We start from the raw sequence: 24,932 nt of genomic DNA, 5'->3' as shown, positions 1-24,932 counted from the left end.
GTCCTCTGAGGCATCCCTCGGGTGTGATCTGCTGTGTTACCACCTAAGCCACACACTCGTGGGACAGGGGGGACCACCGACGTCCCCCAGCTTCCGAGAGGCCATCTGGACTCCACGAGCTCTTGGGTCCACCAGGCTTCTTCCCCGTCTTGGGCAGTCAGCACCCCAGCAGTAAACGTGCGACCAGACTTGCTTTGGGCCCAGCGCTGGGCTGAGTGCCTTTTGCGCATGTAATCATTTTCGGTCTTCCCAGCAAACCAACCTTGTAATATGGCCTTTATTATCATCCCCATTAAATGAGAGCAGTGTGTTAACCAGCATGTCCAGATGGCTGACCTGCAGTTTAAACTTGGACAGTCTGACTCCAGAGATCACATGAAACTAAACTAAAATCACCTTTGACGGGGAAGAGATTTCAGACCGTCGATGAGATTCAGGGAAATACGACAGGGCAGCTGATGGTGACTCCCAATAAAAGGGTGTTGCAGAGTGTTTTGAACAGTGGAAGAGATGCTGGGAGAACTGGGTGAGGTCCCAAGCTGCCTGCTTTGAAGGGGACTGAGGTGTCACTGCCCTACGTACAATGTTTCTTGTATCTTCTTCAGTAAATGTCTCTCTTTTTCATAGCGCAAGGCTGGGTACTTTCTGGACAGTCCCTGTATGTATATTTACATGTCTCCTACCCATAGCCTGGGAAATACACCTCAGTCTTGCCCAAACCCCAGGAAAATATGATTTTAAATGAAAACACATTATAATAAAAATTAAGGGATTCCTTTTTTAAAAAAAATCATTACCCAAGGATATGTTTATTGATTTTTTTAGAGAGAAAGAAAGGGAGAGAAAGAGACATCAATCAATTAACTGCTTCCTGTATGTGCTGTGACTGGGGATTGAACCTGCAACCTTTAGGTGTATAGGATGACACTTCAACCACCTGAGCCACCTGGCCAGAGCAAGTGATGCTTTTTGAACTAAGCTTCCCTGATTGGGGACCAAGATACAGCAGACCTGAGCAGCTTTCTGCCCCCTCAGGGAGTGGTGTGGTGGGGGCACGGCGGGGGGGGCATAGGTATGAAATCCCACCCAGGGCGTGTGACCAGGTACCTGCTTTTCCCATGTTCCTGTCTACCCGGAGTTTTGGGGTGTCTGGGAGTGAAGGGGAGCAGCACAGGAGGACAAGCAGGACACCGAGCGGGTCCAGGATGTCTGTCTACATTAACCTTCTCCGCAGGGGGGTTTAGGCAGCTCTGGGTTGGATGGGGCTGTGAGGGTTCCCACCGGGGCCTGGGCTTATTCCCTGAAGATTGGTGAGTGGGGGAAGTGAAGGCAGCGACTCTCCTCCCCAGAGTCAGAAACAGCGGCCTGTTTGGTTGGACATGGGTCTCTTCCAGGACCCTTAGCAGTTCTCAGCTCTGCTTACCTGTAAACAAAATACAAACAAAAGGACCCCACCCTCTATTCATTTTCTGATGGAGCTGTACATTTAATCAGGAAAAGACAAACTGCTCCGTGGTCTGGAAATTAAGGTGTATACCTTCTGTACATGTCACCTGCATCTGTCTTTGAGTCCAGAGGCACGTGTACGGAAGGCGATGCAGCCCGTGCATTGCGCATCTCGCAGAAACCCGTAACCGCGTGGCTTTCCCCAGATCGGTGCTCTATGTCACAGTGTGTCTGTCGTACACACCAACAGGCCTTGCGTGTCACTCGGTGCTCGTCAGGGAATTGACTGGTAAGAAATAATAGAGAAACTCTTCCTATGAAATACTTGTTATAATTTCCCCTGCAGGGAGACAATTTTATTATTTAGTTTGTGATGTCATCATCTACGATCCTAATAGTGATTTCACCCTTGTCACCCCTCAGTGTGTCATTTGAGTGGAGAAGATGGGCTGTGATGGGCAGTGACACTTATTTCACCGGAAGAGTGTGGTGTATGAGTGAGTGCAGATCCCTGGATTACTGAAAGGATGACCGTTTTTTATTTTACAAACCGTTGGAATAAAAAAATAAGCATCAGTTTTTCTCTTGGCGAAAATATTCCAGATTTCTTTGTGTGTTTATTACCCGGGCACTATCTTTTGCCGTGTTTCTCTTAATGTTTTATGTCTGGTGTTGTGGAATCTTAAAATGTTAGCTCTGCAAAGTACTTTGAGATCACCCTCAATGGGAAGCTTCTGGAAAGATTTATAGTCTCTTATGATTTGCTATGTTCAAAGTTGGAGGTACTTGACCCTAACTTTGACCCAAGAAGCCAAATGCATTCTTTCTTTCCTTTTTTTTGCCCCTCCCTTACCTCCCTCATGTAAGCTATACTAAAGAAGTCACTGGCCACCTCTCTCTCATTTCGCCTGTGGCCTTGAGCAGGAGCCCCAGCCGTGAATGCTGCTGACATCTGTCCTGGGCTTCAGGCATCCCTAGAAAATGGCACTCAGTGTGTGCGGTGAATCAAGGCTGGCATAAGCACACGACCCCAGACTAGTTCTGTTTTATCAAAGTATCTCTACTACTCGGCATAATAAGTTGTATTGAAATACTTCCCAATTCTTTGACGGCCTTTTATTTTTCGTTTAAAATTTGAGTCTTTTTTTTTCTTATTGTTGGTGCTTAGATAATGTGCTGTGCAATTATCTCTCTGTCGCGTTCATTTTGGTTTCATTGCCTATTTTGTACCGTAATGGAGCAAGTCGGCAGAAGACTACGTGCTTTGTTTGGGAGTGTTGTGTTAAGCCATCTCTCATAACTTCATAAATTATTTGTATTCCAGGCAATACTGCGGATACAGTCTTCAGGCACTAACTCCTTCCCGATTCCCCTGGAAATTACTTAAAAACCTAACTCCATCCACCCAGGACTGGAGGGCCCTCTGTTTGGTTCAATTTCCCTTTCCTTTGTCTCGATGAGTGCTTTGCTGTGTTGCATAAGTTTTATGTTTGCCTCAGCGTTGCCATCTTCCAAGTACTCTCCGAGTACTTCCAGGAAATCTGCAAATCCTTGACACTCGCAGGTTTCTGAGCTCTTGCTGTTGACGGGATTCTAGACGCCCCGAAGCGACTGCTTTGCGAAGACAAGACCTAGAACTGTGTGTCCCGGAGGCTGGTGTCGTAGAGGGAGGTTCTTTGCCGATACAGGTGCCTGAGCGACTCCAGGTCTTGGCGTGGACTCCCTTCCCCAGCAGTGGAAGATTCTAGAGACCTCTGGGCAACTTGATTTTCACTCATCTTTAGGCATATATTTATGGAGTAAATAATAGTTGATAGCGCAATATGTGAATTCCTGGGTTGGTGGTGGTTTAGGTCACTGATTCCCGGGAAATGCCCTCAGAAACTGATTCCTTTGGCTGAGGCTGGGGCCTGAAGAGGTATGTTCTTAAAAAGCTCCCCAGCCAGTGCTCCTGTGTAAACAGGGTTGGAAGCCAATGCAGCAGGACAGCGATTTTCAACCTTTTTTATCTCATGGCACATAGAAATCCATTACTAAAATTCTGCAGCACACCAAACAATACATTTTTTGCTGATCTGACAAAAAATAGGTATAATTTTAATTCATTTACATCGAATGGCTATTGTGTTGGCTGTTGTCTTTTTTTTTTTTTTTAATTTAATGATCTAAGGGGAAAGCTGTCAGTACCCCTGACGAAATAGTCAGGTATCGCATGTTTTAAGAATTCTTATGCCACTCTGGTTGAAAGTTGCTTGACCAGGAGAGGCGTCAATCCTTCATAAACACCCAGTGCAGGTTAAAAGACTTGAATGACTCCCCACTGCTATTAAGAGAAAGACGAACCCTTTTGACATCCCCAAACCAACACCTCTCACAACCAGGACTCCGCATTCCCACTTCAGCCTCTTCTGGTGCCGCTCTCCTTTCCTTTGTACCTATTTCGGCCTCTGGTGTGAACCGCACTCCTCCCTTCCATGACCTGGGGATTCGCTGTTCCCTTGGCCGGAAGCTCTTTTCCCCTCCCTTGCCCCAGTGAACTCCTACGCATCCCGCAGCTCTTAGCCCAGCCATGGTTTCCTCAGGGAAACTCTTGATACCACCCGCTTCGCTCTGGACACACACACACACACACACACAACTAGATGAAATCCCACCATTACTCACTCTTATGGTTTCTATAGTTCCATCTCTCCCTGATTTAGGTGACTCTTTGCCTAGTGCCCACCCCTCCAACAATGCTGTGATGAGCTCCGTGATGGCGGGACCCTGTCTTCTTTGTGCTGAACCCCTCCTTGCAGCGTGATGCTGGCAGGTGGTCGGTACTGGAGGAAGTCGTTGGGTGAGTGGGTGAAGGAGAGGCTTGCCACATCGTGTGTCTGTCACATTGACTGCTCCGCCATCAGCATGGGGAAGAGCCTTTACTGAGTTAGAATTAAATGAAGTGTATTCATTCCTGACCAAATGCTGTGCAGAATACTCTTCCACGCCAGGGTTTCTCAACCTGTACATGACTGACATCGTGGGTGGACAAGTCTTTGTTGTGGGGTCTTTCCTGTGTGTTGGAAGATGCCGAGCAGCACCCCTGACCTCTGCCTGCTAGATGCGAGGATAGCCCCAGTTTATGCAAAACAGAAGTGTCTCTAGGCTCTGCCAGATGTCCCCTGGGGTCAAAGTCAACCTTGGCTGTTCAAGGCCACGTGGGGAGAGAGACCAGGGTCAGAAGTAACCGTGGCTACTCATGGTGGTGGTAGGGCTCCATCACAGCGAGCTGCTCTGCTTTGGGCTGCAGGGGGAGGAGGAGCCTGGCCATTGCTCAGTTTATCACAGACTAATTTCTGGAGAAATAAAAGAACAATTAGAAACTGTTGTGTCCTATCCGGAGGGCTTTCTACTCTGGGCCCCTGACGATTTAGGGTATGAGATAACAAAGAAGCGTGGTGGCAGCGGCAATCGCTACAGACTGGGTTTTGTGGGCCACTTCATGAAGAGGTCTGGGGCAGCCACAGGTGCCTGGGGAAGGTGCGTGCCTCAGAGCCCTCCCGAGTCACAGTCCAGTTTTGTGTCATCTTGGCAATGTCTGGCTCCTCAAAGGTGTTCTGCTTAACTTGTCTCCAAAGTTGGCCAATCGTCAAAAGTATAAGGAGAGCCTTTTAAGAGGCCTCGGATGGGTCAGGATAGGAATCTGAATGTGTGAGGGACCCCTCAGCAATGTGACAACCCTCCGCACTTTGGAGACACGGACCTGAACCACCGACACTGCCTGAGAGCCTTTAGCCAGTCCTTCAAGGGCCACCCCAATAACATCAGTGAGGGATTAGGAGGTGAGCTCTGTGCTGAACAGTCAGTGTTTGGGGTCTATGCGTGTGGGGCTACCTGAGGGCTGTGGAATGGGCCAGTGTTTGCTAAAAAGGCATTTAGACATTTAAATGTTTAAATGATATTCAGCCCTGGCTGGTGTGGCTCAGCGGATTGAGTGCCTGCCTGTGAACCAAAGGGTCGCCAGTTTGATTCCCAGTCAGGACACATGCCTAGTTTGTGGGCCAGGTCCCCAGTAGGGGGCCTGTGAGAGGCAACCACACATTGATGTTTCTCTCCCCCTCTTTCTCCCTCCTTTTCCCTCCCTAAAAATAAAATATTTTTAAAAAATAAATGATATTTAGATCAGGGACAATGCCTATACTACCAAAGACCTTTATTATCACAGTCCATTGAAATTTTTTCAGCTGCCATGGGGAGTTCTCAGTTTTACTCTCTCTCTCTCTCTCAAACACACACACACACACACACACATTTTCTTAATATTTTTATTTGGGGAAAAAAGGGGAAGATGTGAGAAGGATAATCTAGGTGTTTTATACCAGGCAAAATTTCCCTCTACACTGAAGTCTTTGAAGAGTCGAGGAACAGCTCTCCAACAACGTTCTGCTGGCATCTGGCCCACCTGCGGCCCTGATGGGGGTGTGTGTGGGATCCGGGTATGTCCAGCTTTGCCCTGGAATCTCAGGATGGTCCAAGAGGGAAGAAGCAGAGAGAAGAAGGCGAGAATTCATGTTCCCAGTGAGCTACTGGGTTTATGCAGCAACATTTCTTCCCACCTTCCAACTAGCACTTCCTGACGGTGTAGCGAGGTCCGTTTGTAAGAGTCTGTTTAAAAGATGTCCACACGGGTCCAAAAAATCATTCTCCCAGGGAAGGAGGTAGTCATGTTTCTTACTGCAGACAAATTGGAGGAAGGGGGCTTAGATTACGGGGCACGAGTGTGGCACAGATGTAATTGTTTGGAGGTGATTGGAACAAAACTAAAGTGCACTTTCCTGGGAGCTCAAGGGCATCAAACGGCCTTTCTATGGCGGAGCGTCCGGCGAGTGCTCCCTTGGACACGAGAGTCCGAGTCCTGAGCTGTTAGTCCGGGAACTGGGTCCTTCATTCGGGTGAGCTGCCAGCACCGCGGGGGCAAAGCAGCTGTTCTAAAAACCCTTCACCCTCCAGAAGGTCTCGTCCAGCTTTATGGAAATGGGTACTTTATATCTTAACGCTTCATCTTACCACAGCACTTAGCCCTGTGGTTGTTGTTGCTGATCTCGCTGGTGCCTGAGGTTCCGACAATGACTGTGTTTCATCGGCAGGAATGCAGATTGGCTTTAAACGCATCTGGGTTTCCCCCTTCTGTCAGCTCCAGTGTTTGGAATGGTCGACTAAGGCGTAAATTATTGTGGATTGATGTGGCGTTGAGCATATGTTTGCCCGATGCCCGAGAAGATTAACTGGGAAAATACTTGGGGAGCTCAACCCAGGACCATGGGGCCTGGGTCTCTGGGCGTGTGAGAAGCTGCTTGACTATATAGTTTAGGTTGGTGTTTAGGGCTTGAGCCCACACTGCTGGGCTCCAATCCAGCTCCATCGCTTTTAGCTGTGGCAGATTGAGGGCCTTGCTCAAACCCATGCCTTGGCAGTGTGCCTTTGCTCCACTCTTGGAGGGGTGGACTCTGTTTTCCTACCTCACGAACATGGGCTAGCCAGGTGACCTGCTCCGCACGCAGGAGAAGTGACATTGTGTGAGTTCCAAGACGAGGCTTTAAGAGTTCTTACATGCTTCTTCCGCCTTCACCATGGACACTGCTTCTAACCTACGGACAGGCTGGGGCTAACCTGTGGGGGCCTAACAGACCGTAGCCAGCCAACCTTCGGAAACAGAGATGCCTAAAGCATCCAGAAGCATCGACCTGCTGTGGAAGGCAAAAGCCGAAGGAACCTGGCCCAGAGGAAGAAGAAATGCATGCCTGAGCCTTGCTTACATTTTCAGGGGTTTTTGTAACTGCAGTAGTGAACTGCTACATCAGTGACGTGATCATGGACACGTTGCTTCATTTTTCTGCTGAACCTCTTCCCTCAACTGTGAAATGAGTGTAACAATGTTATCTCAGAGCAATGCTTGTGAAGCTCAGTGCCTTGGGCGTAGCACTGGGTTGACCAAAAAGTTCATTTATTTTTTTCCTGTATGATGGCTCTAGTAGTGCTCAGTTGTCTTTAACTTCATTTGAAACACTTTTGTTGTATTGTGACAGCTGTCCTATTGGTGTGCATTAAAAAACTTACCAAAATTGGTGAATTTTTGTGCAGCCATTTTAATACTGAAGATGGAAGAAGATACATGACATTTTCGGCATATTATGCTTTATTTATTATTTCAAGAAAGGTAAAAACGCAACTGAAAGGTAAAAAATAAGATTTGTGCAGTGTATGGAGAAGGTGCTGGGACTGATCAAATGTGTAAAAAGTGGTTTGTGAAGTTTCTTGGTACTACTGACATTTTGCCCAAATAATACTTTGCTGTGGGGCTGTCTGATGCACTGGAAGGTGTTTAGCAGCTCCCCTGGCCTCTCCCCACTAGAAGCCAATAGCAGGAGATAGCTGCATACTCAAAATACCCAAATCAATAAAGTTACTGGTGGAAAATGAAAAAAAATGTTTTTGTTTTATGGGAAAAAACATAATGGACTTTTTGGCCCACCCAACAGAGTAGTGACTGTGCACCAGGCCTTATATTGGGCGCTTCCAGGACGTAAATGTCCAGAGGACACAGCTCCTGTGTCCGGGAAGCTGATGTTTGCGTGGTGATGTTTTGCACTGAGTGTGCATTTTAATCACCTAGAGCTTAAAAAAATAGTGCTGTTTGGGCTCCACCTCGGTCTGATTAAACCAGAATCTTGGGATCGAACAGGGGCACTGGCGTGTTTCAAATGTCCCCCGGCTTTGCCTAGTGCTCAGCCAGGGTTAAGAACCGCTGACTTGAATGGCAGATTCTTTTCACATCTCACGTAATACAACAGGCAGAGTGATTCCAGAGTTGGTTAATCTCTGGCTCAACTATTTCAGGAACCCCTGTTACTTCCACATTGTTTCTCTGCCATCTTCACTATGTTGGCTTCCGCCAGAGTCTCATGGTTGCAACATGGCTGCAGTGGCACCAAACATCATTTCCATATCAGATGAATCATGGGATGTAGAAGAAATAACTTCTCCATATACATATATATTTCTTCTTAAGAGTGACTAAAGCCTTTTCTAGAAGTTCCTTAGGAGATTTTCCCGATAACTTCTTGTCCAGAATAGTGTCACATGAGTAAACCTAAACCAGTTTTTGGTGAGGAAAATAAAACTATTGTGATCTGCTGAGATCAACTTATGACTCTCTATCCTGGGGCTGGAGAGGCAGACACTCTGAGGCTGTGGCCAAGCAGATACTGGGGACTTTTCCAGGAAGGAATGAGAGGGTAGACATGATGGATGGATAGCATCTGGCAGGAGAGGACGGGCTGTGCACTGGGAACAAGTGAACCTCAGCATCCCAGTGACTTCGCACAGCAGAAGTTGGCTCTGCCATCAGCAAGCCTGACGCAGGTTAGATGGCGTTGTTCACCTGGTGACTCGGGTCCACGTTCCCACGTTCCTCCATCTCGGCGGACTCCACCTCACCGCACGACAAGGGACAGAGTGACAGCAGAGGCACTTAGTCTAACTTCCTCAACCCAGAAGTGACACCTGTTACTTCGGCTCACTGTCCGTGCACCAGAGCTCCCCTGGCCCTGACTCCGTGGAAGCCTGGGAAGTGCTGGGGGGACGCACAGAGAGTTCACGAGCACGGACCGTCCCTGCCACGGCCGGCAGTATGCCCGAAGTGCAGGCCGAGGAAGAAGAGGGGCACGTTGTCTGCGTGTGCACTTTTTGCTTCCAGTCTTGCTGGAATCTCATTATCTCTGCTACAGAGATGGAAATACCAGTCACCACGTGCACGGATGCATGAGGGATGTTTTAAAAACAGCTTTTAAAATTTTGTAAAGAGCCTCTGAGCACCTTAGCGGCAGGAAATGCGTAAACATTTGGTGTCATTACCGTGCTGTTTGATGGCCCCGGAAGTCAGTCGTTACTCAGCGCCGCGCACACATCCGGACGAGACAAAAAGTGGTGATACTTACATGCAGAGAGAAAAAGGGCGCTCCACAGCTTTGCTCGGCTTCCTCACGCCTCGCTTCCGCAGCCCCAGAGACCCATTTCTCAACACAGTCAGTCCTCCTCCGAGCCCTTGAATGACTTTCAGAGAGCCATCATGCTGACTCACCTGCTTTTCCAGAGCAAGGTGGGCCGCGGTTATTCACAAACACAAGTGCGTTTGTACATCTGTAGGGCGGTGAATTGAGTCTTGTCATGGAGAGAGACTAGAAACGCTCCCAGAAGGAAAAAGTATGACTTCGCCTCTCTGTAGCACCTAGCCGGCGTGGTCCCCGGCTTACAATAAGAGCTTTGCAAATCCATTGACAGCCAAGGGATGGACTGTAGCATCTCTAGGGCTGGAATGTGTACAATTCCTGGAGGACTTTTAGTAATGCACCACAAAGGTCAAGTTTGCTTTGTCAGCGTGTGAGTTCTCTGGGGATTCAGGATGGCAACTTTCCCCCAGGCTGGCGTCAATAAATAGCAGTGTACAGATGCTCAGAAAATAGTAAGGATTTTGAAACAATGTTGCTTCCCTTAGCTGAAGGTCATGCATCTGGGGACATCAACTCTCCAAATGCAGCTAAGAGGCAGGAAGTGAGCAACAAAAGACTTTTGGAGCAGATGGAAGACATAAGAAAACTCTTGTGTTACATTTCCTCATGTCAGAGCTCCTTAGATTCTTATCCACGGCCGGAGGACAATAATTTTACCCAAAGTTCTCAAAGAAATGACCCTGTGGCCTCACAGGGTGTTAGAACAGCAGTCAGTACAAGCCTGGTTCAAGAAGCTAGGGTTCCTATGCAGTGACTGCACTCATTTTCAATGGCAATACGGCTCCAACTTGATTAACGCGGAAATAGGTCCACTCTCTGTCCTTGAGGACCAAGGCAGTTAGTTAGGGAGCCACACATGGAGTTGTCCCTGGGTTAGAGAGGCTCCCGTGCTCATGGAGTGTGCAGTATGGCAGAAGAAAGAGAAGAATCAACAGTAATTGCATGATGACAGGGTGAACAGTGCTGTGATTGGTACTGGGGAGGACCAACTGCCTTAGCCTGGGACAGTCCGCCAAGGCTTCCTGGAGGAAATTCGGTCCAATAATTATTGTATTGTATTGTGTGGTGTTGTAGCTACTTTTCTCAATTTTATTGTATGACATCACATCATCAATATCATTGATTAATAATTCATTATAATTAATAATAACAGTAGTAATGCATAAGCTAGGACCAAGGGAGGAGGTGGAAGGCAGGGGTTTGGGGGAAAGAGAAAACTCTTTGGGACAAAGGGATTGCTTTGGAAAAGGTTTCGGAGAGACTGCAAATGCAGAAAATGATGAGTGGTCAGCCTGGCCTGCAGTTTTTCAGAAGGGAACACCGGTGCTGCTGGGTGTTAGAATTTTGAGCTCTATTTATTTTTTTCTGTGTGCCTATCTATATTTTTTAATATATCTAATAAGCACATTTTATTTGCCAATGGAAAAAATTCTCTATACATTTTGTTTGCTTTGAAGATAAAGTAAGGCGTGTTTGTTGTTTGGATATTAACTTGGGTGATTCAGAGCTTGCGTTCTGAATATTGCATGCAAATCTCACTGAAGCACCATGAAATGAACACAGTGAGGGGATTACAAAATTATCCAAGGCTTTATTTAGATTGCCAAAGGAATATGACTCTCTGTATTGTGTGTTATTTTGGATTGTCTACAGGAATGCTCCATGCATTTTTAAAGATTTTATTTATTTATTTTTAGAGAGCGAGGAAGTGAGGGAGAGAGGGAGAGAAACATCAATGTATGATTGCCTCTCGTGCGCCCCCTATTGGGGCCTGGCTCCAGGCCAGGCACGTGCCCTGACTGGGAATCAAACCAGTGACCCTTTGTTTGTAAACTGGCACTCAATCTACTGAGTCACACCAGCCAGAGCAGGACTGCTCCATTTTAATATGAAGTGGGACCCTGGAAAGGACCTATGTCACAGACTTCCTCTGTCTTTTCTCTTTCATGAAAATACAAGATCTGTATTGTTCTTTGAAGATCTTTATCCCCTTACTTGGTGGAAGCTGATGGGTCCTAGAAATCCATGGGAGGCCTCTGGGCCCCAAGCCCTTAAAGGAAAAATGTAACTGAACATTGCTTTGGCTTCTTCCAAACAGCTCAGACAGCTCCAGTTCCTCGCTCCCTAAAGACTGGCCAGGCTGGTCTTGTCCTGCCCAAAGGATGGTGACAGTGGCAGCTGGGCAGAGCTGAGGAACTGGATGGTAGGTGCCTTTGTGTGCCCTGTGGTCTTGGCACTAGTAGATACATCCAAAAGGACCAGCCAAGAAGGAGACCATTACCTGGAGACCACAGTGTCTGCACCTCAGGTATGAGCGCGACTTACCTGAATCAATTTTTCCTGTCTTCTTGCTCTGCCGTGTATGTTGAAAATGAGCAAATACAACACGTTGTGGGTAAGTGCTATGGCTGGGGAATGATAAAGGGCTGTGGGAGCTTCCAGGAGGGAAACCCAATCCGGACCAGTGGTGGTCCCTCCCCCAGGGAGGGTCTCGGACCGCATTCTTCCCCACAGGAGCAGACAGCTAGGATGAGGAGCGAAGAGGAGCAAGAGCTGGCCAGGTGAAGGGGGTAGGGAAAGGCTGATGGTGATAGCTTCGAGGAACTGGAATTAGTCAGGTAGGATCCAGCTTGTTGCCACGAGACAGGGGGTCCTACCTAAGCGGAGGATGAGTGAGGCGAGGAGGGGACAGCTCACCACGCACCTCTGGTACTATGCTCAGGAATCTGGATTTCCCCAGGCCGGTGGGGAGCTGGGGAGGCTGCACTCAGACGTGCATTTTAGAACGTTCATTCTGACTGCAGGAGGCCGAGAGGCTGGAGGAGGCAGGGAGGTCCTTGGGGGCTGGGGATGCATTCGGAGAGTGACGGTATGATCTAGGCTCAAGTCACCCCACAAATACAAAAAAGCCAACCTTAATTCATTTAGTCTCTCTCTCAAGGAATTGCAATTAATGCAAACAGATTAGATTCCTTGTTTAAGACTGAGTCATTCAGCCTGGCTGGGTAGCTCAGAGGATTAAGAACATCGTCCTGATCTACCAAGGTTGTGGGTTTGAGCCCCAGTCAGGGCCCATACAAGAAGCAACCAATCAACCAGTGAACGTGTAAATAAGGGAACAACAAATCAACATCTTTCTCTCAAATCAATGAACTATACATTTTTAAAGATTTTATTTATTTATTTTTAGAGAGGGAAGGGAGGGAGATAGAAAGAGAGAGAGAGAAACATCAATGTGCGGTTGCTGGGGGTTATAGCCTGCAACCCAGGCATGTACCCTGGCTGGGAATCGAACCTGGGACACTTTGGTTCCCAGCCCGCGCTCAATCCACTGAGCTACACCAGCCAGGGCTAACATTTTTTAAAGAGAGTGGTGATTCAGAGAAATGTAGACACCGATCGAGGGGCCTTTCTAGAAACCACAGGGAAGCCTGGTGCTGGCTGAGCAGCTCTAGGTCTCGGGCTGGTGGTGGATGCAAGAGAATTGCGATATTTACCTGCAACAACCGGGCACAGAGGAGGAGCTCCGCACCTGTTACCTGCGGTGGGGCCCCTGCCTGGGAGGCGGTGGCGGCTCCGGGGCTGTAGAGTGACAGCAGCGGACCCTGGAACCCGTTTGAGCCTCAAGCATGGCCCCCAGGCCGAGTAAATACATGTTTATTTTATGTTTATATTTTATTGATTATGCTGGTACAGCTGTCCCAATTTTCCCCCCTTTCCCCTCCTCCACCCAATACCCCTGAGTACATAAATAGTGAATAGACAGGTAAGAGCTTTCAAAGTTGTGTGATAAAGACAATACTTATTTATTTATAAGAGTAATAAGTTCAGGGTAGTTTTCTTTGTGGATGTGCTCAAGTCAACAAAGTTAAAAGCATCCTTATCGTTAGGTGAGGCTCTGAGAAGTATTTCGTCCTGCAAACATCCTCATACTGAAAGGTTAAGAACCGCTGTTTTGAAGGGACCCTCAGTCCCAAGATGTCACCTGATCCTGATTGATCAGATTCAAGCAAACCCAAGCAGGCGGTTTTAAGGGGACTTCCATGAAGAACGGGAGCATGGTGGGTGGACAGAGCCAAGGTTCGAAGGTCTCAGTCCTTAGTTCTTCCTGCCCCTCCTTCTACTTTAGCGCCAGCATCTCTTTTCCTTGCAAGGTGCATGCATTCCTTACAGACAGCATACGTGATTCCACCTAATTAGGACTTCAGCTGGAGTGGCTGATATCCAGATACGATTTCACAGCAAGCCTGTACACTCTCCTGACTTGATTTGATGATGATATTAACAACTGTAACTAATGCAAATACACCGTGAATAACAAGAAGCTTGATGCTTATGGAGCCTTTGGAAGTGAGCTTCTGCCAGTTAGTCCTGCAGGGGTTGAGCATACAGATTAAGTGCAGAAGGGGCCACCCACGTGCAGGGAAGCAAGACAGGTGGGGAGGAGAAAGCGAGTGTAGCTCTGTCTCGAAGCAGGGCTTTGCACCAAGAGGCCATGCCTGTCCATAGTAGCTGACTGGTAGACTCACCTTGGGAACTTTTAAAATGCCGATGCCTGGGTGCCAGCTTGGCCAGGCCCAGTGAGAATCTTCAGATTGTGGAGTGAGCATCTGCATTTTTTAAAGCTCTCATTGCATTCACCTAAATAGGGTTGGTGTCCCTGGGAGGCTTGGTAAGACTCAGATGGAGGGGCTTCACTCCCAGAGTATCTGACTCAGCGGGTCTGGGTGGTGCCTGAGAATGTGCATTTCTGACACATTCTTCAGTGCTGCGGTGGCTGCTGCTGTTCCGGAGACCACACTTGGAGATCCACCCGCTGCTCTAAGCCGCTAGGATATCAGTGTCAGGTGGGTGTGAGTCTACAATCCCATCCTCTCGGGGCCTCGAGTCTTTCCTCCCACTAAAAGTGAAGACCAGAAAAAGATGCCCACGAACTCTCCTGGGACCCCTTGAGAAACGCAGGAACTGGAAACCTGGAGGACAGAATCTTAGCCCTGCATTGTCACTGGCAGGTGATGGGACTTTCAGTTGCTTACTCTGTAAGGTGAAGGGGTTGAAAAGCTAGATTTTTACCAATGCCGTTTCCAGGTCTAGTTAGTAAAGCTGTTTACCTTCCTTTTCTTTTTTTTTCTTTAAGGGATAGAGGGTGGAGTTTGCTTTCCATTGTATCATGGTCTGTAATCTTCCTTTTCTTGCCTCCGCCTCTAACATCTGGTACCTCTGGGGCTGTGACCTTCCAAACGGCCTGCCCAAGGGCATAGCTCAATTCACAAACCTGAGAGACATTCCATCAGCCTCAGAGAGTAGCTTCTGTGTCTAATCCACCCTCTTTCCAGCCTCATGGGGTTGCAGAGCAGCTGACGCCTTACTAATGATCTAATCTAACTCTTTTACTCAGATAGAACGGTCTTGCTTCAGAGAGCTTGCCTTCCCCTAACAGGTCAAGTCCACTCAACCCGGAGCCTTTGCTTCCATCGTCCCTTGCCCAGTACGCCTTCTTTTCACATCTGAGCTCTTGGAAGTAAGTACTATGGGTTCCCAAGGCTGTTAGGATGTCGAGAGCCACCTTCCATGTCCCAGGCTCCCTCAACCAGGCTGAACTGCTCTCTCCTCATGCCCCCCGTGCTCTGTGTCTCCCTGGGAGTCTGTATTTCGTTTTGCTCTGTGTTATGGGTTTGTCTCTTTTTCTTGAGCCCAGGGAGCTCCCTCGAGGGCAGAGGCCTGTGCCAGCCTTCTCTGACACCCGAGTGCCCAGCACAGTGCGCCGACGGAAAAAGCAATCGCTGGGGCAGAGCCCCCCAGTCTGGCACGGGCATTCATGAGCGCATCCCTGGCAAAGCGCCCCGGTCCTGATGCCTCATGCCTCCCCGCAGGAGTCCTCTTAAAAGCACAGCATAGTTGAGATGAGCTCTCCCGAGAATGCTGATGTTTTTGGCTCCTTTCGCCTCGTGCGATCAATATGTTTGAAACCCATCAAACCTTGGAAAGTACAGTATGTTAAAATTAGGTGACTTAATTAGCCTTCACAGGCTAATAAAATACATGCTGGTGACACACAGTTCATCTTCTGGACAGGTGGCTGGACGAGGGTGTGGAGTGGGGCGAGAGATGACTGATGCCCGAAGCCTGGATGCTCTCAGGGCTGTGTTATGTACATTAGAGGAGAAATCAAGGGCATGTTTCATGCTGTGTCTTTGCCTGCCTCTGAGCCAGACTTGGGCTGAAAGCAGTTATATTTGCCTTAACATTAAGCCACGGGTAGCTGAAACCAGAGGCTTGATTTCCCTAAAATGTGTTGGAGCGGTACCCCTTATCTGTGGGGCTTTCAAGGGGGCTGGGGGTGGCAGGCACGGGTCTCAGCCACCAGGGCTGTTCCGGCTCCCCATTAGACACCACTCACACTCCTAGTTCTTTCAGACCCCTGCACCCTGAGGTCGGCATTTTGAACACATGTCCCATCCCTGCCAAAGGGAGTATCGGTGAGACACATTTCTGGGCTACCGCACACGTCTTTGGTACCTAGGTGAAAGCTGGGTGCCTGAGTGTGAGAGATGCCTCTCACATGCACCCCTCTTGCCTCCTCCCACAAAGCCTACCCTGTACCCTAATCAGCCACCTGTTCCCCACGGGCATTGGTTCACAGGGTAGGAAAGAATCTGTGTTTTTGCTTTCCTTGTTGGGGCGCCCAAGGGGTGCCCGCCTAGGGAAGAGAGGTGGAAACAGAGGAGGGAGACAGGCAGGAGGATGAATGATGCCCCTGGGCGGCCGGGGGACCTGTAAGCTGGGGAGAGAGAGTGAAGAAGTAGGCTGCAGTGAGGACACACGTGAGAGGTTACCTGCAAGGTCATTTCTAACTTGGCGAAAGTCACGGGCCCAGAACTTCAAGGTGCCAGTGTTCCTGTTTTTTTTCATCATTACACAGAAACATTTCCACTTGAAATAAAATTGGCCAGGACATGAATCTCTTTTGGTCCGACAGATGCTCCCTCCTTCTTTATGGTCAAGGAAATTCCACGGGTCCTTTGGAGGATTGAGGGTTGAGTCGGATGGAAAAGGGAGTTTTCAATGTTTCTTTCAAAGATGTGCAATAGTTTGACTTTTTTAATTATTCCAGGTCTGCTCCATTAAGGGACCTCCCCACCAGCTCTATTCCCTTCTATGACACAAACCTACTTCCAACCTCTGCTCAGACGGGAACCCTGAACATTGAAACTTATAAATAATTATGTGGGAGCCCAGGCAGCCCCAACAACATGGGGGATGCGTGATCTTGTTACCGGGCACAAATGTGGAAGAATGAGCAGTTTCCTTCTATAAAAATTGAGGCAAGAGAGTTGATATTAGAGCAAGAAGGATCCACGTAAGGCATTTGGAATTCAAATTCAACTTGTTTTTACAAAATAGTGTCCAAAAAATCCAATTAGAAACTCAGGAAACTGCAGACTGGCAAAGCCAACCTTTTCTGCGTAAGGTTTCTAACAAAAAGAGGCAGCTGTGTATCATGCTTGTTTCTTCGTTAGTTCCCTATTGATTTCATGCCCCAATTACTTTCATATTTCTAATTACCACGTGTCTATACTGTTATTTTTATTTTTCAATGTTAGATATTATCTATTGACTTTCTACTAATGAAGAGAGTGATTTACTATCTTACCATGAGGTTTTCCTTCTACTTTCACTCTCAGTAGTTAAATTTTTTTGTTAATTCAATATCCAGTGTTTTTCTGATTGTAATTATATGTGTACAGTCCCAGTGGGTAAGTTGCACGTGCACGCACACCTGTGTACAGGTTCCGTCATTCTGGAGTCTCTTTCACCATTTTAGCGATTCCCTTTTCCTGTTGTCTGTATTGGAGTCCCTACTTCCTAACTGCTCTGTCTTTGCATTTGTTAATTTTTTTAATCCTCACTCCAGATTTGTTTATTGATTTTAGAGAAAGAGGAAGGGAGAGAATAGAGAGAGAGAGAAAGAGAAACATTGATCTCTCACATGCGTCCTGATGGGGGGTTGCACCCAAAACCTAGGTGTGTGCCCCGATCAGGAATTAAACCCACAGCCTTTTGGTGTGCAGGACGACACTCCAACTAACTGAGCCACCCAACAAGATCCTCGTTCGTTAATTAAAAAAGACAATCTGGGTGAGGATCTTTCCCCTGTTGCTTGGTGACAAAGGGTGCTTGGTAAACGTACCTTCGGAAAAATGTGTGACTGAAAATATATTATTCTAGCCTCACATTTGGTCAATAACTTGACTTGGGATAGAATTCTGAGTAGTAAATAATTTCTTCCAGGGTTTTGAAGACAAATTTTCTTTTTTCCTTCTTATCCCCTACCTTGCCACCACTGAGAGACGTGATTCAATTCTAATTCCCAGTCCTGTGATTGACGTGCTTTTCCTCTCCGGAAGCACTCCATTCACAGTGTCGTAAAACATCATGATGACGTGTCCTGGTATGAGTCATTTTTTTTTTGTTTGTTTGTATTGTACCTTGTGGGCCTTTTAATCTGGAACACAAACCTTTGGTTCTGGAACAGATCTTTTATTAATTTTTTGGTAATTTCTTCTTCCTGTCTTCCTGCTTCCTCTGTCTGGAGCTCCTATTAGTCAGTTTTCCTGGATCTTCGTGCTGATTTTCTTATCTTTTTTTCTCTCTTGTTTACCACTTTTTAAAGTTTCATCTTATGGAAGATTGTATTAACTTTGTTTTCCAGACCCTCACTAAGTTTTTCATTTCTGCTATCATCTTTTTAAATTTTCAATAATTTTCTCATATCTGCAAGTTTCTTTTACAAAAGATAATTTTCTGTTCTTGTTTCATGGTGGCAAAGACTTTTCTTATCACTCAGAATATTAACCATAGCTTACTTTCCCTGGATTTTTTCTTGCTCCCTAGACACTGTTTTCTCAGAGTGTTTTTTTTTTTTCTGTCTATTATTTTGATCTCTATTTTTCACAGCACTTCTCTCAGATGTTTGAGGATCTTTGGTTCTCAAGAGGGACTGAAAGCTGTGTGCATTGGCAGGGCTTGCCAATGACAGCCTTCTCTTTGGGGCACTGTGGAAGTCTGTCTTAATGAAGAACTTCTAACTGTGCCAGTATCCATAGGCTATTTTTCTTGGGTCTTTGATTTTTTTCCAGAGAAAAATTTCCCAGTTTCCTGCATGGAGGGTATAAGCTGGACTGAGCATTTGTAGAGTGGATGAGGGAAGGGGGGGCTCAGACAGTCACCTGTACTGTGTAGACTTTCACCGAGGGCCCGTTTCCAGTATTATACTCTCACCCACAGAGGGTGCCAGGCAACCCCGGGTTCAGAGTCCCTTTGGTCCTAACCGCCTAACTTCCCAGTCTTCTGCTGGAGTGGAATAGGGGAATTTGCTTGCCAGCATGGACTAGAGTGGGGTGGAGACTTGGGAGTCTAATTATTCCCTAGACCTCTCAGCCTCCCCACCCAACCCCCTCCCGCATGCCCTCATGGTCAGAGGAACTTTGGGTCTCCAATTGTTGAGGCTTCCTGATCGTCTACAGAATAAACGGGCTTAGTTTTGGGCGTCTCCTCTTCTAGCTTAGTTTAGAGGATCCCCCCCACCCCATCCACAAGTTTATTGCCTTAATTCCTTTTTCTTTTCTAAATTTTGTTACTGTCCCCTTCTCTCCCATCTCTTTATCTTATTGGATCATTAGCTTTCTTTATAATGTATCTGCTAAAACTTCAGAGGACTTTTTAAAAACAAAGCACAGGTAAAGGCATGCGTTTGGTCAGCCATGTTTAACAGAAGCCTCCTACCGGCCCTCATTTTACAACTGAGAAAAGAGCCCCAGAGAGATTATAGTGTTTGCCTAAGGTTATGTATATATTTAGGGGGAGGGTTCTCTTTACAAGTCTTTCAACTTAATTCAGGACTATTTTAATTTATTTCCTATGTTCAAAAACTTTTCCTCAAGTGACATTGAAACTGAGTCCAGTTTTAAAGGCCTTAGTGGAGGAATCATCAGAGTTGTCACCAACAAAATGTTTCTTGATTTCTTCCATTTAACAAGGTTTTATTGAGTGCTATGATGGGCCAATCAAATAATACATAGTCCCAAATGTGGATTCGCAGAACAGAGAGCCCAAAAGGTACTTCCTTTCCCTCGTACAGGTTACTGTTTGGTGGGGAAGATAGATGTTTGCCAAATAGTCCCAGTTAGTGAAATTACACCTTCCAGCTATGTGGCCATCTACACGTTACTAAATCTCTCCAAGTTCAAGTCTTCATCTATGGAATGGTTTTACTAAGATGTGAGAATTAAATAAGATGATTCATGGAAGGGTCTTAACATAATGAGTGAACCACTGTTAAGTTTTTAAGCGTTGCTATTATTATTTTCATGATTACTAGCTAGGAAGGAAAAACAAACAGCATTATGGGAGATTACAAAGGGTGCACATTTGCACACAGGTGTGGATATGTGTGAGTGCATGCACATGCATGCGGTGAGATTGTTCTAGTCACCTACTATCACCTACTATCTGTAGGACGCTATTAGTTTCTGGAGGCACTTCGTCAGATGTCTACCAAAGTCTTCAGTATAAAATTTTCCCACAGAGAAAATTTTACACTGATTCATTGGTCATATAAATTGATTTACAATGGAACATGTTTGTTTCTATCTGTATTCAGAAGTTGAGCAAGTGCCTCTGATGACGATGAGAAATATGGAATGTCAAGAGAGATGTTGTCAAGAGGGATGTAGGTGCATAACATAAAAATCCCCTGAGTTAGAGCAACGTGGCCTGTAGCAAAAGCACGTGGGGACTGAAGAAAGAGGAAAATGGAAGTTGTGGCGATGTGTGCAGCATTTGACATTGGTCAGACTTCTAGGTCCAATTCTGCAAACCGATTTGGGGCAGGAGGAAAGAGGGAGTATTTGTTCAGTAGATGGAAGGGGTTTACCTGATTTCTGAGTCTGCTACAATGAAAAAAATTTGAGGCTCTTGAGTAAGATCAGGAGAGAGTAGGCCAACCGTGGGACATGAATAAGGAAAAGGTCATGGAGAATTGATCAGGATCTTGGGGAATGACGACTTTGTGGGCAGCAGACAAGTTGAGTCAAAGGCATCATAGAAAGGGAAGGAAAGGATAAAGGAGATGCAAAGAATGCCTGTATGACAATCACGCACTTCACAAAGGGCTTCTCCTGATGAGCCAGTCTCCTATCTACCTGGCACCCACCATTTGTAGTTCTTACAGTATTGACTATATTCCCTGTGCTACCTGCCCACCATGCTATATCCCTGAAACTGATACAAAATAATATTGAATGTAAACTGTAAAAAAATAATTAATGAAAACATAAAACTCTTAAAACATAAAAAAAAGAATGCACTTCTGAATCCTGTTTTGTCTGCAAGGGATGGAGCTGTAAATAATTTAACATTTATAGAAACATTTCTGGCTTGTTAGGGGAAGAATTATAAATATGTAAACATGGAAATGTCTTTTAAATATCAAGTATAAACAAATAATCCTGAGAGATGGGTGTCTTATCTTTGCATGTCCCTAGAAGGAGAAATATGTGAGACTATAAAAGATCAGAAGGAACTTGCGAGAAGCAAGAAGTAAGGCATCACCAATTCCCACCCTTCCTCCCCATCCTCCTCCTCTGCGTAACTGGAAAGTGGCTGCGTGATTATTTTATATACGGCGTGGGCGAAAGTCGGTTTACAGTGCCAGTGCGTGAAACACAGAGTATAGTCTTGTAGCATTATAATCATAACTTGCGTGTCGTTTTCCATACCAACAACTGTGAATCTACTTTTGCCCACCCCTTTATATTTTAACTGGGCGTGTCATGGTCACTCCTCTTACACCGTCTACTGGGGCCACACTTCCTTTGGCGTATACTTTGGCAAGGCATCCGTCTATCAGAGAAAAGTGAATTTCTTGGCACATAAAGCGCTAAAACTTAAAAAGAAAAGCACAGGAAAAATTTGCACACCGTTCGGGATCATGGCCCCTGAGGGAAGGAGGGCGGGGGAGGGAGAGAAGGAGGAGTCTGCTTCGGGCCAGGAGCAGACAGGCTGGGCTCTACAGAGACGCCTCTGCTCCGTCTCAGCAAAGCTTTATTCCCCAGGGAGCTATTTTCTACTTATCGTAGAACATGCCTTGAGTTCCTTCAAAACTGTAAGGGAGGCACCACTGCTGTGCATTCCCAAGCGAGGCATTGCTTATTTATGTGTTGCCAGTCTTGCCTCACATGCAGTAGTTAAAGCGATCAAAGCCCAGCCCGGGACCTTCGGCCTCCAGCTCTCATGGCGATGCTCCAGGGTCCGGGATGTGTCTGGGGTGGAACCGGGAAGTCTCAGGTTTCCATTCCCTCATCTGCCAGCAACGAGGAAGACCATATGCGAGACCTGGGGCTTTGGAGTCGGAGAGTTTGGGGTTCAAGTACCAGCTGAGCTACTTCCTGAATTGTCACCGGGACAACTAACCTCTCAGATTCTGATTTAACGAATTGGTACAGTAGGCACAATGACACCTAGCTTGCAGGGTGGGGGTGGGGCAGTGTTCTGAGAACAAGGTGCAGGTGGTGCTCGGTTGTCTCTAGGAATGAGAATCATAATTAGTCCTGAAATCTGGCCCAGCTTGAGAAGCAGTAACTATTGTAAAGTAATCGATTCCTGATATGACTTGTCATGATTCATCGAACAGAGCTGCTGTTCTAAGAAGCAGCTCATTGATATGCACCATCTGCAATTCGGGGCGTCCACCCAGGGGACCTGTATTTAGGGTATTTCTCTTTCCACAGCAACCTAATGCTTACGGCTTCTCTCTCCCGAAGAACAGTCTGCATCTCCATTTCAGCTGTGACATTCAGAGTGAATTTCATTTACAGGTAATCGCCCGTGTTTTAGGTCACATTATCCCAAGCACATGCTACAAATTTGTGGAAAATCGGTCCAGCGATTTTTCATTTGATGCGATAACAGCTGTAGATAGAAATATAGTTCTATTCCTCTGGATGACATAGATTTGAACAATAACATCAGCATTCATCTGTGTCAGTCTCAGGACTTGGAGAGTCCCTTAATGCCAGGGGATTCTGTCTTACACAGTTTAGGTTCCCTCTGTCAGCATGGAGGTACCCTGGCTCGAACTATGTAGTCATTTTCAGCAAGATGTGTGCAGGGCTACTTAATGCTGGGTCTGTATGGGATGCCGGAATCTGGCCCTGAACAAGACAGATGATCGAAGGCGAGATGGACACTAAATGATGGTAAAATAATCGATTAGTGATATAGAGTGACGGAAAAGGATGCACTGCCATGGAAACTTACAATGAACACCTGGCCACAGCAGGCTGGTTCGGGTCCAGGGGTTTGGAGGCTAGGGGAGTTGCCAGGTGAGCCTGACCACAGCGTGTCCCCTGCTCTGAGCCGGATTCCTGGGGTCTCTGGTTACCTGCCTGGTCTAACACCCGAAGGCCAGAACTTCAGTAAACGTGCACATGCTAGACCACAGGTGGCAAACACGAGGCCCGCGGGCTGAATCCGGCCATCCATCTTGTTTTATCCATCCTGGCACCTTGTTTCTACCTGTCAGCAGTGCTGAGCTCTTGCTTAACTGTTAAGGAGTAGTCACACTTATACAGCCCTAAAATTACATTCAGCTCTTTGAAGGCAACCGCGAGGCTGATGTGGCCCGTGGTGAACATGAGTTTGACGTCCCTGCAGACTGGTGATGAGCTTGCTCTCGTCCCCTGTCCTATAGTTTAAATGCCTTCTCTGTGCCTTGGGCTTGTATTTGTGTTGCCTCACTGAGTCCTCGCAACAACCCAGTGGGTATTCTTACCTGAAGGTTAGAACGATTACAGTGTGTCTAGTTTCCCCCAGGCAATAATTGGCCGAGCCTGGAAAAGCCCTTGTCTTCCGATTCCAAGCCATCTTTTGTCTACAGGGCTCTTCTTTTCTCTTACACATGCTTTTAGTAACAGATCATTTTTCTCAAGCAAAGCCCAATATAGAAAGCTTCCTGAAGAGAGCCGCCCGGTTGATTTGGGGCTGGAGGATCACATTACCACTTGCTAGTCTACCCTTGGTCCCCCAGGCAGCCTCTAAGTTGCCTTGAAAGGACCTAAGAACTGCGCAAGGCTTGGCTTGGGAACTGTTAGTCTGCACCACATTGCTCTTGTCAGCACACACAACTCGCCGCTTAGTCACTATTGGATGAGCACAATTAAATGCCAGCGGTTATCGGAGCTCTGTGACCGCAAGGGAGACCTCACGAAAGCCAGTGAATGAGCCCTCCCTGCTAAATATTCATGAGCGTTAATATTGGCCAAGTCCTCCTAATCTCAGGCTTATGTGGATTTTCACCTACGGTGCTTTTATGTAAATGAGGAGACGGAGAGACGGTCAGGGAGCAGAACTTTGCCTCCAGCAGGTGCACAGTAAGTGTTTATTGATCGGATTTCCTAGGTTAGCACCGGGGGAGGAAATATTTGAGTGCCTACGATGCATGCCAGGCTCTTCCCTCTGGGACTAGCGAAGGTGTAGGCTACCTGAGCGATGGCCTTGAAGCCTCCACAGTCCACTCACAGACAGGACATGTGTGCTGAGACAATTAGATGGACTGGTACGCTAGCAAATCATCAAGCGCTGAATCATGTATCACATTAGCTGCTGGTGCTATGAGAGGTCAGAGAAGAAAGAGATTAATGAGAGGAAAATTGGGTAATGAAGGTTAACTGTAGAGCCAAGTGCTCCTTTTGCTACGTCTTGATAAATGGGTAGAAATTAAAGTGAAAGGGGAGGGCATCAAAGGCAGGGGCAGCTGCAGAAGTCAAGCCACAAGGCAGACATGGGCAGGGCTGTGCAGGGGAGCAAGGAAAGGGATGGGAGTGACTGGAGAACATGCTGGGAGTGGGGTAATGGGAAATCACACTGGGGGTTGGTTGAGGAGATAATAAACAAGATATACCCCTTAATGCAGGCCACAGTTACAGGAACACAGTTACAAGAACAAATGGGATCCAGTGACTTGGCTCCTGCTCCTGTGAGTATTCATAGTGGATGGGGTAGAACAAGGCATAGGAAAAGCAGCTGTTTCTTGAGCTTATGGACAATAGGGAGCCATGACAGGTTCTTGTGAGAGGGAGTCATGTTTTGGAAACATTGCCCTTCCAGCATGCTTTTGAAACATCTGCTGCCTCCCCTTTGCGAACGTGCCAGTCTTGAGTCTTCCGATGCTTGCAAGATCCCAACGATGACCCAGCTTGAGGCTGGTTGTGTAAAATTCTTGATCATTGCTTCTAGTTTTAGTTCCAAATAACCTATAAATGTTCATCAATCCAAATGCTCTTGTGAACAATAATTTGGCAAACAGACACAGTTAATTAAGTGCTAACAGTGAAACATGAAGAGCTTCACGTAGGTAAACTATTAGATAATGCAATG

At 46.8% G+C, this 24,932-nt stretch overlaps 1 long non-coding RNA gene across 1 annotated transcript in view; it reads left to right on the top strand.

Moving 5' to 3' along the window:
- LOC118500479 overlaps positions 1 to 22,807 on the top strand; it is a 37,064-nt gene extending 14,257 nt beyond the window's left edge. Inside the window, exons 2-4 of the long non-coding RNA XR_004903037.1 lie at positions 4,953 to 4,965; positions 15,842 to 15,847; positions 22,792 to 22,807. This is a non-coding gene — a long non-coding RNA (uncharacterized LOC118500479). The remainder of the gene's footprint in view (positions 1 to 4,952; positions 4,966 to 15,841; positions 15,848 to 22,791) is intronic.
- The last annotated feature ends 2,125 nt before the right edge of the window (positions 22,808 to 24,932 follow it).

The sequence above is a fragment of the Phyllostomus discolor genome, chromosome 5, assembly GCF_004126475.2.
Source record: "Phyllostomus discolor isolate MPI-MPIP mPhyDis1 chromosome 5, mPhyDis1.pri.v3, whole genome shotgun sequence".
NCBI classification, from domain to species: domain Eukaryota; kingdom Metazoa; phylum Chordata; class Mammalia; order Chiroptera; family Phyllostomidae; genus Phyllostomus; species Phyllostomus discolor.
Note: the sequence above shows the minus strand (reverse complement) of the source record. Positions and strands in the feature narration are given on the sequence as shown.